The sequence below is a fragment of the Aedes albopictus genome, chromosome 1 (genome assembly GCF_035046485.1).
Source record: "Aedes albopictus strain Foshan chromosome 1, AalbF5, whole genome shotgun sequence".
NCBI classification, from domain to species: Eukaryota; Metazoa; Arthropoda; class Insecta; order Diptera; family Culicidae; genus Aedes; species Aedes albopictus.
In genome coordinates, this window is record NC_085136.1 from 193,415,731 (window position 1) to 193,433,125 (window position 17,395).

The 17,395-nt window shown below is 37.3% G+C and overlaps 1 protein-coding gene and 1 long non-coding RNA gene across 2 annotated transcripts in view; both read left to right on the forward strand.

Annotated features, from left to right (window-relative positions):
- LOC115263783 (neurotrimin) overlaps positions 1–17,395 on the forward strand; it is an 866,784-nt gene that overhangs the window by 192,625 nt on the left and 656,764 nt on the right. The gene's annotated exons all lie outside the window — the stretch shown is intronic.
- On the forward strand, positions 1,286–5,745 carry LOC134285409 (uncharacterized). The gene is made up of 2 exons (XR_009996357.1): positions 1,286–4,161; positions 4,239–5,745. It is a non-coding gene; the product is annotated as an uncharacterized LOC134285409 (long non-coding RNA).

Genomic DNA, 17,395 nt, shown 5'->3' on the forward strand with positions numbered 1-17,395 from the left:
TCTTGTGGCCACTTGCTTTTATAGCTGTTTGGTTTAAAATAGGATGTTCACGCATACTGTGCTTTTGTTTCCAAATAGTCTTGAAATCATTGTGGTAAAAAACGTGTTTCGATGATTGAGTTTGTTGTTATTTTTTTTTTCGGTATATCCAAATTAATATTTGGTGCTAGCTGCCTAGGATGCTGTTGAAATTTGCGTATGTGACGACAGCTAGAAAATGTGGCTTTTTCTGCTGAAATGTTTGTTGTATTTGTCGTTAATGCATTTAATGTCATCCTTCCTCTAATTGGTTGTGTTGTTGTTACTTGCTCAGCTTAAGAACATTTTGACTATTTCTTTGGTGGAAATTGTTTGTTGTTAGTGTCAGATGCAACTTGTAGAGTTATGCTATTGTTGAATCATCCATTAATAATTGCCGGCTACAAGAATTTTGATGTTTTCTCGTCCGAGAATTGGTATTATAGGAAATGATTTATGTGTTTGTAAAAGATAAACCGGGTTAGTTGTAAAGTATATGTGATCATTTTCCTTCCCAAGAGATTGAAATCCGCGTATTTACACTTTCTGCAACAATTTGCTTTGACTGTAGAAGATATGTTCCGTTGACCCTGATGTTTGATGTTTGATGCTCAGTTTACCCTTTTGACCAACCTAATCGACTCGCCAATCATGAACTCGTTGTTGATGCTGGAACTTTTCTTTCAATTACCGTACATCCCTGTTAATACGGTTTCGATGTTGCTCGTTGACCTCTGGTTGATGATTTCTGGAACTTTTTCTTTCAATTACCGTACATCCCTGTTAATACGGTTCCGATGTTGCTCGTTGACCTCTGGTTGCTGATTTCTGGAACTTTTTCTTTCATTTACCATACATCCATGTTTGTATGGTTGAAACTTGTTGCCTTTGAATTATTGTCTTATTATTCACACTTCCTAATGGCCTACGTTTTCTCTTGATTCTTATTCATCTAAAAGCTTCAAACGACTATTTTGGTTATTGATTATGAGCACTTTACAATTGATTTATTTTTATTGAACACACGTTTTAATGAATTGTTATGAAAAAAATTTCCAACAAATTCCCTTAATTGACAAAAACCATGCTAATTGAAATTTTCATCCCCCAGCATAAATGGAAAAAAAATAATTCTCCAACATTTAGAATTGTTGGAAATAAAATAAATATCCCTTTCTAAAGATTTTTGTAAAATTCTTATTTAACACAGTTTATTAAAAAGTTTTCAACTTTAACATTTTTAACATTTAAAAATTACTTTCGCAAAAATAATCCCCACGTTTCTGTATTGTGTTATGTGACGATATTTCTTAATTTTGTACTTTTCGGTAAAAGAGAACTTAGCTCTAGTAATTGTTCCTGAAAAAAAATATACATGTTGATTAGTTTTCTGACTTCTTACCCATATTCGTTCATTAACATCAACTGCACGATCGCTTCTTCTTCATCCTGTGTCCGTTGCATTTGACCTATCATCTCTTCGTCTTCTCTCTTATGTGTCTGTTGCTTGTACTGCTGAATTTCAATTAATGCTTTTTTATGCGTCTTCTTCTGTAGATGAACAAATAGTTTATTAGATTTTATTTTTGTTTTCAGCACTTTTATTCTTATTCTTCCTCATATCGACTTGGTCATAAATTATCGATTTGAATCATTGATGCATGTTAAAATCAAATCTTTTTTTTTATATATTCATGATATGTTTATATGATTTTCTTTTTTTCTTTTTTTTTAATATTTGGAACAGGCAAGACCGACAGTCTTCTTCTTATCTTTGGGAGCAATATTTGGCTGTTTTTTTTTTCATTCAAGAACTTTATCGTACCGTTACAGTACCGTACCTTGATGAAATCAGGAAGTTTGTTTTTTCCTGGTGGTAGCTGGGTATACCAAACCGAACCATTTTCTATTTTCTTTGTTTACCATAACGTTTTCTTTTTTGATTGTTTTTCGTTTCATGGTCATGTTATTCATTCAAGAACTTTTTTGTATCGCTGGATACAGTACCTTGACGAATCAGGAATGTCTCTATTCCTGGCGGTAGCTTGGTTTACCAGACCAGACCATTGATTTATTTATTTATTTTTTTTTTTTAATTTCTGGACCCAAGGTATTCATTATTGTTTGATGGCTTATTTATTATTCATTCAAGCACTATGTGTATCAATGGATACAGTACCTTGATGAATCAGGAATGCTGCATTCCTGGTGGTAGCTTGGTTTACCAGACCGCGCCATTTTCGTTTTTTATCGATTCTTCGTTTCTTCGCGTTTTTGTTTTTTTTATCATTTCGTGGCATATTTATTTCATTTATTATTTATAATTCATTCAAGAACTTTTTAGCATCGTAAGATACAGTACCTTGATGAATCAGGAATATTGTCATTCCTGGTGGTAGCTTGGTTTACCAAACCTTTGATACTCTGTACTTTGGCAATGTGGGGAAAACAAAACTGTTCAATTCCATACTTTTCATTTTCAAACATCTCGTTTAATATTTTCTGCACATTCATTCTGGTGTGCACTAACCTTGTCCAATCATTCATTCTTACAAACAAACATAGGTAAATAGATAAAACTATTGCCTGATTTTTAACTTTCCAAATGGTACAGAATTTGACGACTCGTCGACAATGTAATTTCAATTAATATGCCATATTTTTTTTTTTTTAGTTTCCGATGCCAGATTTACTCTTTTTTGTATATTTTTATCTTTATCTTTCTCTATCCAATGGATATGGTGCACCTTGGTCCGAATAATGTTCATATGAATTTGTATTAATTGTATTAATGGTTCTGTATCAGCCTCTGGTTGTATGTATTTGTCCCTTTATGCGTTGTTTTTTTTTATTATTATTTTATTTTATTTTTTTGACTTGTCGTATTCAAATTAGAAGTATTCAGCTCATTCTCGACCTGCTGGAATTTCGTTACGATTTTTTTTTTGTAATAGGGGTAATTAATTCATTTTCGTTAAAAAATTTCCCATGGTATAAACATGCATCAATGTTCATTATTTCATTCATGTCTTTCTTGAAGATTTTGGTAGTGTCTCTGTCATTACTATGTAATCCATGATGTAATCTATTACCTAGGAAACTCGCTATTATGTTATTAAGCGATACTTTGCTTTATCATTTTTGTTAAAAATAAAATCTGCAAATTGATAGCGCGCTAAAAGCAGCAATACGATCGACCGTGTACTCATTCTTAAAAAATACATGTATTACTCGTTTCCGTATATCTTAAACGTTTTATTTTATGTTATTATTCCTTTTTTTTCATGATTTCCATGTTGATTGTGAGGAAATTTCACATGATCTTCATTTTAAACAACCTTTTATATTTTTTTTCGATTTTCATTTAGTTCAATCAGATGTATTTTTACCTATACATTACACAAACTTAAAAAATTCATTACTGTTGTAGCCCAATCATTTATACTTTGTTATGCGATTGTTTTCTCGATTTGTTCTCGTTTTTAAACCCCTACATTTGCAATGAATTGAAGGTATAATCTAATTGATCCCTAATCAATGATGAGAAAAAAAAAACAAGATGCGAATCTATTTTTGTTTGTTTTTACCACATGTTTTTTTCCTTGGCAAATTAAAATCCATTATGTTTATTGCAAACACACTTCTTCACTCCTTCTCTTCGCACACGAAGGCATTGACACCCAAAAATTCTACAGCAACAGTAATTGCTGCGACAACAGTAAGTGGCTTGTGACGATAGAAAATGTGCATCTGAAAGCAAAACGAAAACGTTGTCGCGTCTCTTTCCTTATCCGTGATAGCCGAAAGAAGAGAAAACAAATTTCAGCTTCATTCCGTTTTCGACTTGCAGTGCTATAGGATACTGGAGAAAAGAACATGGTAAGTGTAATTCAGCTAGAAAAATTAGTTTTCATTTTTGTTTTTAATCTGATTTATTTTCCCTTTTTTTTCTAGGGATGTCACATCGTCTTTATTTGGGACATGTAACTTACAGAATGCTCGGAAGTTAACCAAGTCCTGCGATGGGATCCAGGCGTGCTCCGTGCAGTGGACCATCACCAGGATAGAGAAATCCATCTCTACCCGTACAACAAGGCCGGGGATTCAGAGTGCAAGGGAAAAAACATATACATAGAAATTTATGTAAAATAAATTTCAATCATTCTAATCAATTTCTAAGTGCTTTGAATGTGTTTAGTTATCATTTTTTTAAATTTTAGATACGATTAAACGTTAGTGTGTTCAATGGTAGTCTCAGTAAGGGAACGAAAAAGGAAAAAAATAAACGGTAAGTTTTTCCTTCCTTATTATTACTTTTAAGTGTGGTGTTCCCTTAAAATTTCATAAATGTTGAAACCAAGTTATTTTATCTTCGCTAGATATTTTTTTAAGTGTTAAACATTATTCCAGATTCAAAATTGGGACGTTTTGAACCATTCAGTATGATTCCCCATATCTTATCTTTTGTCATGAAAAATTACGTTGCCTGACAAACTATTGAATATTGCTTCTCATATTTTTCAAATAATCAATGTGCTTCTTTTGCTTCCAATATGCGTTTCTAGCGAAAGACCGTGAAGTTCTTTCAAGATTGTGTCACTATTTCCTGACACCTAAGCATTCTCTCTGAATTGGCAAAATGGAAAAATATTTTTTTTTTTTTTCAATGTGACATAACCTGTCCAAATGTGGTAAAGGTTTCATTTTTCTGAATGCAATAAGACAATTTGAAGTACCTAAAATATTCCTCAAGATGTCTTTCAAATTGTTAAACAAATTACAACATTTCAAATTGGACTATTTCGATCCAATCAAGATAGTTTCCCATAGTTTTTCTTTTGTATGGACATCTCGTTACCTGACAGAAAGTCTTTATACCCAATCATGCAGTTATTTGAATGCAGTTCTGCTAAATAAAATCGCTATTTAAACATCAACATTCTCTAGATTTGTATCCGTATTTGCTTATGCTAATCAACCTTTGGATTTTTTTTTTCAATTTAGTTTTCATTGAATCGTTTTATATCTGCCAAATGCTGTGCTGTGTTTTCTTCTGATTCTGCCAACGTTGTGGAAATTCTTTATTATTATATTGTTGATATTGAGTATTGAATAAGAGCAACATTTGTCTGATCAAACCTGGATAACAATATGATAATATTGCAATGATCTGTTAAAAAAAATAAAATTTTGATTGGAAGCAAATTGTTTAAAATGTTAGTTTCCTTCAATATTTTTGTTCAAGGTTTCTTGCATTCCCCATGATAAGTATTTAAATTATTTTGTTTTATTTTTCAAGGCTTTCAAAACTTTGCATAAATTTTCATGATATTCCTGCATTATTTTTCAATAATTAAAAAAAAGACGCGGACACCGTCTTCAGCCAGAGGCTGCACAGACTGAATAAAACTTAAACACTAGACAAGGGACACACGGAGCATGCACCAGTGGATACGGAGAAGAAAATATTCTCACGAAAAGTTTCATCGCCCGGAGCGGGAATCGAACCCTCACCCCATAGCATGGTGCGATTAGAAGCTTGGTGACCCTAACCGCACGGCTACGAGGCTCAACAATATCATCTAAATAAATGATGGTTCCTTGATTTTATTGTTTCCAGGAATTTAACATTTTTTTTTCATGTAGCGTTTAAAGGATTCCTGGTAACCTTGTTTCATTTTTTTTTTGCTGGAAATTTTGCTAAAAATTCTCATATCTGTTTTTTTTTTAAATCATGCACTCGGAAAGTTCAAACGTTTGAATTTCCCTTTTGATTTAAATGAAGTTGTTTGTTATGCACTCTGGCAGGAAATTGATTGGCACAAAACTCATCGAAATACAAAAATGTCTGCAATTTATCATGAAATCTATCTAATTTTGGAATGCAGTGGAAAGCCAATTGCATTGAGAAATGTTATTAAACTGCTGCAGAAATTGTAGAGAAAAACAATAATTGCTTGCTGTATAAATTGCAAAAAAGTTGCAAAATCTGAGTTTGAAATACTTTATGTTTTTAATTTATGAATTGGCAGATTGCAGATTCTTTTTTCTGATATGCAGTAAAGTATAAAAATGAATAAATTACTAAAAAATCATTCATGAGAATTGGAACTAATTATTACTCACCAAAATGAAGATATTTCTTTTAATATTTTCCTCATCCCCTCCTTCTAAACTCAAGAAAGAAAAAAACATTCAGAGTTAATTGTGACACTTATTTCTTGTCGCATTCCAAGCACTTGCAGTAATAATTTTCTCTTACTAATAAAACAAATGTCTCTTCGATTCTTTAGATTTTTGATCTACAGTCCATTTTGCACAAAAATAGTAAAAAACAACGTGTTAACGAAATATAATTTTTTTTTCAATTTTCCAAAAGTTTGCTGTTATCCACTTTTACAGTTCGTCTAATTTCCACTTTGAATCATTTTGATTATTCGCTCGCACTACTTTTTTATTTGCACGCACTATCAAGTTTCCAAATTTGCACACCAATAAAAGTTAAAACCAACTTGAAGAGTTTGGAAAAAATGTTCTCGGTTTTTGAAAAAGTTTGTTCTAAAAGAGTTCATTCACTTTACGAGTTCTTCTGATACTTCATCCTAACGTGTTTTAATCATTTGCACTACTGTTTGATTTGCACGGTAACAGTTCTTTGATTTGCACAGTTTCGCACCAATCAGAAATGACGCACCAAATTTCATCTAAATCTGAAATTCTTTTTCGCTGTCACCATCTGTAACCGAATCGAGCCGTAAACTGTAACCGAACTTAGCTTCTTGTGAATCGAACTCGTTTCTGTAACCGACCTCCCCACTCACTTTTCAAAATTGCAACCGATACTTAGTAATTCGAACTCGCAGTCTTAAAGATATGTCATCATTTCAATAGATTCACCAACACTTGTTAACACTACACCACTTTATTCTTCTTTTTAACAAAAATAATGTCTTACAAGAAAAACCCGACTAACTGACTCATTGACTAAATGCACTGAAAACTGAAACACCTGCTAACAGCCTAAACTAAACTGACTACAGAAACTTCTAGGAAAAAAAAAAAATAATATGACGAGACCAGCAGTTGCAGCCCCCGATCCTTGGATCTGCAACCCTTTATATAGGGGTCCTCTCCCTAACCATCAACTCTTATTCTCCTGATCAAAGATTCTCCAGGACTCTCCCCATACCAAAGAGAAATTAATTTCCCAATGCCCCCATGCGTAATTGATTTTTAATTACGCTCCTTTCTAATATTTGCATCTCCCCCATCCGTGAGAGCAATTCTAATCTCTCCCCTACACGGATGATCAATTTTCCCTATGCCCCCCCATTTCGCCATCTCACATCTGCAAGATTAATTGAGCCTCCAGATCGAATGGCCAATTTATTCTCACCTCTGAGATTCGGACCTCCCAACAACTCTCCCCAAAACAGAATACAGAAAGGCTAAATCTCCGATGCATCATAGCATCCCCCATCCACATTCTCACATCTGTGAGATCATACCAAAATTCTGAGGAGAGCGAAATTACTCGCGAATTCAATCTCAAAATTTCTTCCCTTAGTGGCTGAGTCATCAAGGGCCACACCAACCATCATCATCCCCGAACTTGATTTTTCATGGTGCGTTCATAAATTTATTCGGCGATCGTATTCGTATTCGGTATGGGCGATCGTAAATTTATAGTGTTTACTTTTCTTCGTCACCCGTCTTAGTTTTACGATCACTCATGCGTTAGAGTTTTCACGCCTTCTAAGCATGGATGCGTGGACGGTCGTCCATAAACATAATTTTACGATCCAATTATGATCGTCGTCTGTGATTACCTTTCTCTTTCGGGGAAGGTTATGCATTTCCAAGTTTTTTCTTGTTGCAAAAACAATCAGATCATTCTTCTCAACCCATTTTACGATCATCCCTTCATTTCCATATCGGCTTGAGGTTGTTGCATAATCAGCAAAAATCCTCTGCGTGTGAAGTCTTGTATAATTTACGACCCGAAAGAAAAAACCTGTAGTTCTAGCATCCCGTCGTTAGCGATCGGATTTCTAGGCAATTGTTTATTTCATCAAGACAACCCTGTAGGTACTTGAATTTCGTCACCCCGAATACAGGCAGAGAAGGCTTCAACATATGTTGAAAACCATGCCCAATGTTTATGCCATAAATTAAAAGCCGAGATCCCAAAATGTTGGTTTCCCTTTCTCGAGTCATTCTTGACCTCCTGACTCTCTCCCTTTTTGTCGCTAGTTCTTAATATTCCCAACAATTGATATCATTGTTCATCATCGTGTACCAACACAAAAAATATGTTTTTCCTTCGATACTTTTCATATCTCTTATTTCGGCATGAGCGAAAAAATGCAAAATTATTGCAAATGATTGGGGAAAAGGGTGGCGGACGTCCCAATCCCGAGAAATGGCAAAAAAAATGTCATTTTGGCAATAAATTGCTGAATCTCAATTCAGCGGTTTGTTGCACGCTCCATTTTAGGTTACGGAAGTCTCTGCTGTACGAAATAAATTGGCTACATCCTTATAAAAACTCAACCGTATGCTCAAACAGTGGGACAGTAAAACACGTTTGTTTTTCTAATGAGCGATTTTTCTTCCTTATTGTGAATTTGAGTTTCCAATGTGAAGAATAAAAAGAGCGCTTACGTTCCCCGATCTTCCGTAGGTTTTCGTGCCTCGCAAGCTTTTCACTCCTGCCTGTACCCGTTATTGGAATATCAAACATGAAACTTGTACCGCCTCTTGATGTGCTCCAACTTTTCCATCTCTGGACGAGACATAAGTACGTGAGACCAGACGTGAATGAGCAAACAAAACACACATACGGTACTCATACGGAGTCGAGAGTGAGAGCGAGGGAAGCGAAAAGAAGCAAATCTAAATATTTATCGACTCGGAATAATCACTTCTGGGTATGGCTTCCGTTATCCAACAGATGGCTGTGGTGTGAAATTGCCCTTGAGCTGGCACGAAAATCAGCGCTTCCCATTTGGCTCCGAAAGCCAGTCCATGTCCAGGATTAGCAGCTCCACTTTTTCAAAGGCACCATTCACATTGGAGGGAGGTTTCACGCGAGAATTTGATCAACTAAATTGCCAGCATGTAGCTTTTCCTGCTTGATCCGTTCCGTCGGCAGCTCGAGCTTGGCTGAGCGTGACTAAGAAAGATTGAATTGGAATGGAATTCCACGAATCAACACAGCCCGCCCGGGACGTGGCAGGGGGAGAACCTCTTGCCGGTTGTCTTAGGATTCGAAGTTTGAAATTGTATTAAGGACATTAGCTGAGTAGGCGCTGCATGCAGCCTGAGCATTGTAGCTTGTTTTGATACTGCACGCTAAGAAAATGTTACTCTAAAATGAGTAAGATTCACACAAAACTGAGCTAAACTGGAACAGCTCAAAAAATGAGTAAATTGCATTTCCAGCGATAGCGCTGGCCCAAGTGCAAAAATCCAACCAATTTAAGCCGTATAATATTCTTCACATCATCAAGAATATTATACAGCTTAAACTGATGAGATTTTCGCACTTGGGCCAGCGCTAGCGCTGGAAAAAAAATTTACTCAATTTTGAGTTGTCCCACTTTAGCTCAGTTTTGTGTGAATTTTCTGACCGTGTGAAGCACTTAAGATGGTGTTCTTTATACGGGATAAATGGGAAGACCCTTATAATGAAATTGAAATTGCAGAAAACGAAAAAGAGTTAAATTTCGACATTTCAGCAGATTCAAATTCCCAACCGAAACGGGAATCGAACCCTCTCACAGTGGCCGGAAGCCGGACAAAACCTCAAAAATCGACTTCAATATTTTATTTTTCTAATATTTTTCTTCCATTATAGATACTTCAACTAAGAAAACCCCAAATTTTTAGGTCATTTGGTCGAAAATTGAGTCTTGTGGATTTTTTCAAAGTTGAAGTTTTATGTTCTACAATATTAGTATTTATTGTCTTTATTTTATGAGCTCCTTCATGAGTTCGTTGTAAAAGTTAGGAAGACTTGAACGATGTGACAATATTGTTTGTGTTTTTGGGTATGAATAACCATTACATTTCAGGGATTGTTTGGAATTCAATCACAAAATTATTATGTTTTTACAATATGCAAACATATTGACTTTTATGAAATTTTGGAGAAAAACTTCGTATTTAAGAGATCTAGTACTTGTTTAGGAAACATCAGAAAACGACGCCGTATCCCAGATCTGACGTGCAATTTTGCCTAGTTTTTGGCTCTATAGGTCACTGTTTGCGCATTTTTGCGCTAAGAGCGAAAAAAAATTTTTTTTTGCCTATCAGGTCACAATGGAGCCGCATGGTCGTAGAGGAAGTGATATTGTTTAAAGTTTAAATTTTCTCTTAACATAGTTCAAATTGACTTCAGAATACTAACAATTTAGTGTAATTTTCATTCTTGTAAGAGACTTCCACCAAGTCAGAAAATTATAAGGGGGGGTGTTTGATAATGTAATGGCCACAGCTTTCACATTTTTATTATTTTTTTTTTAATATTATTTTATATTTTGACAGAAAAACACAAGAAGGTGGGTGCTCCAGTTAAAAACAGTAAGCTGGAGAGGAAAGGAGTGATGACTAAGTATGAATAAGCCTTTATTTTCTTAGACACTACCCACATGTTGATTCACCAGATACAACTTACTCTTTTAACCTTCAAAATAAAAGAAAGACAAAAACAACCGTGAAAAACATGTACACATAACTACAAACCATTGCTCATTGATTTTCTTAAACTGGTCGTTTCTTCGATTTATCTTAATCGTTAGAATTGCTCAACAACCTTGGAAGCAATCTCTTCACGAACTTCTATCGAAGTTTCAATATATAGTGACACAAATTCGTCGACATCTACGAGTTTATTTTCTACACGCACATCACTACAGTTTAAAGCAACAATTATCTATAAAATATAAAAGAAATTCACTAAACGGCGTTAAACGCTACGTTAAATATTTTTCTGCGTAAACGTCGCGATCACCAAGGCAATATTTGAATATTTTAATCGCAATTTTATGAAGCGAACATTTTACGCTCTTCAGTAAAACCCCTTATATTGGTTTTTAAACTTGAAGTTTTATTGTATGTTATTTATGCAGCTTCGTTAAACACATTTCTACTGAACAACACACAGAGTGATTAAGATTTTGAAAATATTTGCTGGAACTCTACTGTTCATATATATGATTATCGATCTCTGATGATCGTTTATCAAAAACTCCCTTCAATATTTCGAATATGAATTGCCAATTCTTTATAGATAGGGTGGTTTAGATTGCTTCGACAAGTGATAGCAGGGATCGATGTACCTCGATCGAAGTTGTAGAAACGAGATTGATAAAAAGCAGTTCAAATTTTACGCAGTTCACTATATTAGAATATCTGACCCCATAACGATTGAATTAACACACCTCCGTGCACCCACCGTAAAATGTCACGTGGTCTATGGGCAGTCCCTGAGAATAGACCACGTCTTGTCAGCCAACATTGGTATGTATCTGAATTGATCCATTGAAAGAAAACGTAGGTAAACGATTTTTTCTAATGATTTATGTAGTTTTGCAGATTTTGGATCACCCTAACAGCAACAAATACGCAATTATAGTTTATTTCAATACCAATACATGATTTAAGAACCCCCAAATTAAAAGGTTAATCAAAACCTACGTTCAGAAAGCACATCGTGATAGCTTATTATCGATTATTTTTACATGCTTTCCATAAACAGCAGATTTCAAAATTTTGAACCACCCTCATACAGTAAAATCAATATATATGATAAGTTCCATATCACAAATAGGTTTAGGGAACTAAAATTATCATAACCTGTGAATTTTAGCAATTTAAGTTAATATTTGAGGTTTTGTCCGACTTTTGTATGGAGGCCCGCCACTGTGCCTCTGTCTCCGGATTGGCGATCCGAAGCCTTATCCGTAAGGCTAACTGGAGACCCCATCTTTATGTATATTTCATTAGAATGGCCTTGTATTTTTAACAATCTTATATTCTGCAAAACAATTAAAACCATAAGTTTCTCAAACTATGTCTGATGTGTGTCTTTTATTTTTCTTCCAGGTATGGATCTTAACTCCATTTGTTGATTACATATTACAATTGTTGTTTTGAAGTGTCCCGGTAAGTGTGTAATTCATCACTCATGAAGCCCGTTATGAGAAAATGATAAGTTTGTAAATTTGAGTTGATTCAGTTTATTCTCAAACCTACAAATTGGTGTAAGCGTTGTGTTCCTCGACTGTCGTATGTATCAGAAGTGATTTGATACACATTCCCGAAGAACTAGATCCGAGCAGTATGGTACATCGATTTCAATCAGCATTAACTTACATCCCAAATGAAACATTTCCCCATCAAAACTAATGCAATTTTGCCCGTCATCAACCGGCTGTTCTGCCAGCGAAGCAATATCTATCGGCAATGGTCCATCCACTGGTCAAACCATCAAAGCACGCGAGATCCAATCGGATTTAGCCGTAATCGTTAAGTAGCGTTCCAGACAGGATCATTACCTCTCCGCGCCAGCCACCCGGTCAGCCAGCAGTGCAGTGCAATGGATCCGGAACATCCTATTTCTTCCGTTGCTTTTCTTCTGCCTCGCACATATCCACGAAATGAAAACATTTCCCACGCGTTTCCTTTTACATTTCCTTACCAACCAAGCAACGGCACAATTTGAACGCTCTCGATTGCCCTCTGCTTGGTGACTGCGTCGTGGGTAGTCCAAATCACCCCTTGAGAAGCGGCGGAGGAGTGAATAAAATTCCGTTTTCTCGTCGCGCCGACCCATCCTACTTGAATGGCATTAGGTACGCGTTTCTACACCTCAAAATGGTAGGCGCGTTTGATTTTATTTTCGATCATTGGATTTTATTTCACTTTTATGGCGCGTATTTTTATTTAGCATGTTTAACGGGCGTATCGCTCGGCTCAAGTCGGAATCGTTCATGTTTTACGTAAAAGCGGATGCGGTGGAGAAATTCTTAACCTTTTTTGGTAGTAGAACATTGCTTTTGTTTGTATCGATGACGATTTTTGGACTATTGAGAAACAAAATTTACTTTTATGTATTAATCCCTAGTACTGTCAGGTTTTCTATTAAATACCGTCGCTCATTCTCCGCTCTTATAACACTCGGTTGTTTTTCATTTCATTGAACTTATTTTCGAAGATTGGGCCTCTATAGCCGCAACTGTAAAGGCGTGGGTTTTCAGCATGACCATGCTGAGGATGACAGGCTGGATTCATGGTAGGTACAGGAACTTTCAGGACAACTCGTTGCATCTTTTCGCCTTGCTTCAGCAATATACATAAAACCTCCATTTAGGTAGGACCCATTTAGGTAAAATCTATTTAGTGTTATGTTATCTAAATGGAATTTGATTGTGTTCAGAACAGTTGGAGTACTGAAGATTACTGATAAAGTTGGTTTACGAAAAAAAAAGCAGAATTAAGAGTTAAAGGACATTTACGGAGTGTTTATGGGTTAAAATTTTAAGAGTATCGGAGAACTCCCTGGAGCTTAGGCCATCTGATCTACAAGCGTAATCTGTGATCTATTGGAGCATTATGAATGAAATTTCTGCTTGCATAGCCTCATGTACCTATGTGCTGTCAAATGGTGAGTTCGATGTCAGTTTGAGGATCTCCATGAACTTCCTTGAGTATAGGTCATCGGATCTACTAACGTATTTGGTTGTCTCTAAGAGATTTATGACTTAGGTTCATACTCACACAACCTCAGGTAATTATGATCTATAAAGTTTTTAGTCCGAAGAATCTTTAAGGGTACCCAAGAACTCCCTCGAGTATAGGTCATCGAAACTTCAAGGGCTACTAGTTGTATCTAAGAGCATTAAAAATGAGGTTAATATTCACACAGCCCCAGGCATCTATGTTTTATCAAGTGGTGGATTCTGTGATAGTATAGGAGTATCCGATATCTCCCTGGAGTTATATCCATCTGATCTACAACTGTAATCAGTGATCTATTGGAGCATTATGAATGAAATTAATGCTTACACGGCCGCATGTAGCAATGTGCTATCAAGTGGTGAGTTCAATGCAATGTCAGTTTGATGATCTTCAAGAAGTTCCTTGAGTATAGGTCATCGAATCTACTAATGTATTTAGTTGTCTCTTAAATATTTACGCAATAGAGGAAAAGTTAAATGGGCTTCTATATTCCCCTGAGACCATTAAGTTGTCTTAAAACGCTTTGAAACGCCTCTAGAACCCTCATGAAATCTTCATGAAATTTACCTGAGTGCCCCTGAACCCCTTGAAACCACTCTGAAACCTCCTGAACCGCCTTGAAACGCCTTGAAACGCTTTGAAACGACTCCAAAATTCCCATGAAACCCAATAAGCCTTTGAGGCCCCCTTAATCCTCATGAAATGCTTTGAAACTCTTTGATACGCATTGAAACGCTTTGACACGCCTAGGAAACCCCTGTGAAACCTGCGAGAAATTCATCTGCGAGCCTCTGAAGCCCCCTAAAAACTCTGTGAAACATCCCAAAACGCCCTGAAACGCATTGAAACGCCTTGAAACGCTTTGAAACGTCTCTGAAATGCCTCTGAAACCCCCATTAAACCTTTGAGAAATTCACCTGCGAGCCTCTGAAGCCCCTTTGAAACGCCCTTTTGAAACGCCTCTAAAAGCCTATTAAACTTCCGTTAAATTCACATGCGACCCTCTGAAGGCCTTAATCCTCTTGAAATGAAATCAGTTCTATCGCTGCTGTCGCCGAGAACAGACGGAATCAAACGCGTTCTCCCCGGCTCTTTTTTACCAGCTTTGTGCTGCCCGCAGTAGCTTGCAAGAGTTCTTTGTTACACGGTCGTTCACCGTGCCTTCATACGCTTACTGTGCGTCGTCATCCGGAATAGTCAGCAGCAAATAAATTATCGAAATGTGTGATGTTATCAACACCGCACAATTTCGTTTCCCGGTGGGCAGCCCGCGCCCGCCCTGGACGGATATCGCCAGCTTCCTGAAGCAACTCAATGTGGATCTTACGGTGATGGACACGGTGTATAAGACGGCCCATGATCGTTCGTTATATATCAAGTTTACATCGCTGGAAGCAATGCTGCAATCGTTGCAGAAAAATACGGAGCCGGTTAAATTCGTATATGATGATGGACAAGCTATAAATGTGCGAATGTGTGTCGCAGGTACCAACGTGAAGCACGAGCGGGTGTTCGATTTACCGCCGGAACTAACCGATGAACAGTTATCTCTCGTAATCGGAGAGTTCGGAAAAATCGAACGGATTGTTCGGGAAAGGTTTCCGGGGGAATTGGGTCTCGGCCGCCTGTACAATGGTGTGCGTGGTGTGTATATTGATGTTAAAAAAGATATACCACCAGCAACCGTCATCGGGAAGTGGAAAGGAAGAATTTTTTACAACGGCTTGAAAAACACGTGTTTTCTGTGCCGAGCCATGGGTCACCGGAAAGACACCTGCCCCCAACGGCAAACTCGGAAGAACCAGAAGAACGAACAGAGGGAGGAAGCGAAAGCCAGCTCATACGCTGCAGTTGTGTCCGGAGAAGCGTGCGGATCAGTGGAACAAGAAGCATCGGAAGAATGGGAGGATGATATAATTGAAGTGTTGGACGACAACGGCCACATCTCGGACACGTTTGAAGTCTAGCAAAGATCGTCGAACAGTTGCGAGAGAAGAGCGGACTTGGAAAAGGAAAAACGGCGTAAAGAAAGCATTGAGAAGCTAGAGGAGGTAGCCAGAGCGATCAAGGATGCAATGACAAACCCGAATGCTAGCCAGCGTAGAGCTCAGTTCGCCGCATCCGGTTCCAGTTCTGGCTTAGGGTCGCGTCCGAAAAAGAAATGTGTTCGTAGAGTTTTTTATTAGAATGTATTGTAATTGAACTTTCTTAGAATAACATTATATTTGTTTTGATTTTCGGCTCCGTAAAGTTTTATATTAAACAAATGAGCCTAAATAAATAAACCGTTTGGAAAAAAAACCTCTTGAAATGCCATGAAATGGCCTGACACGCATTGAAACAAATTGAAACGCTCTGAAACGGTTTTGAAACCCCCATGAAACCTCCGTGAAACTCACCTGAGAGTTTCTGAAGCACAACAAAACCTCTCTGAAACCTCCTGAAACGCTTTGAAACACCTTTGAAACACAAATGGAATCCATGTCAAACGCACCTAAAAGCCTCTGAAGTCTCCTAAAATACCTCTGAAACCTCGTGAAACGCCTTGAAACGCTTTGGAACGCCGCTGAAACTCCCGTGAAGTTCACCTGAGAGCATATGAAGCTCCTTAAAAACCTCCTGAAACGCCCTGAAATACCCAGAAACGCATCTAACCACTTCCCCCTACCCTCCTCTAAAACTCCCTTGAAATCCTTCTGACCATTCCTCCTTAACATCTGAAAGCCTTCACCCCGTCCCCTTTGCATCTGCAAGCCACTTGATCTTCTCAAACTTCTTTGCAATTTTGAAATTCATTTAGGTAATGAACTCAACCCATTTACCTAGGTAATGAATCCATTTAAGAAACATACTGTTTGAGCAGTCCCGACTCATTACCTAAATGGAGGTTGTAGGGTGTAGTGAATATGAATGGAAAGAGGCGAATATATGATCCCTGGTTTCAGATAGGGGCTAGTGCATATCACGCTCTCAAGGTTAGCTACGTGGCTCTGCAACAACGCACATCGAAGACTTGTTCTTTTAGAAGGACACCAAGCTAATGTGCTGGTGCATTAAGAGCTTCCCAGGTGGCCCTTTGTCTTCGGAAAGTGGACATCACGCCTGCTTTAAACTACTCTGCAAGTATCAAGAAGATTAAGGAGCTATCAGCACACAGATGGACTTGCCCACGTGGAGCCTCCATCTACCCCAGCCCTTGCCGGGAGCTTTTTTACCATCCACGAATTCGGATCTTACCTAGTAGAATCTTGTATAAGTAACCAGGTTTCCCAAGACGCGTAAATTTCATAATTTGCGGTGACGTTTGACAATAGCCGTTTAACTGGCACTATTGAATGAGTTCCTTACATCCAGAGTGACTACTGTACAGTAATGAGTCTCCTTCTTCTTGCGCTGGAGAGCGTCTACGGTTGACCTTTCCTTTCATAAGCTGAACTGGTTACTCGAGAGACTATCTACACCCCTAGTGTTCCTCAACAGTTTGTTGAGGATAAACTTCTCGAGCATCTTCCTCGCCATGTCGAGTAAGCATTTTGGTCCACATGCCGACGGGTCTACGAGTGGTTTCCCAACATTTGGTAATAGGACCAGGCTTTGCCGCTTCCAAACCTATTGCTCCTTCGTCCAATCATTT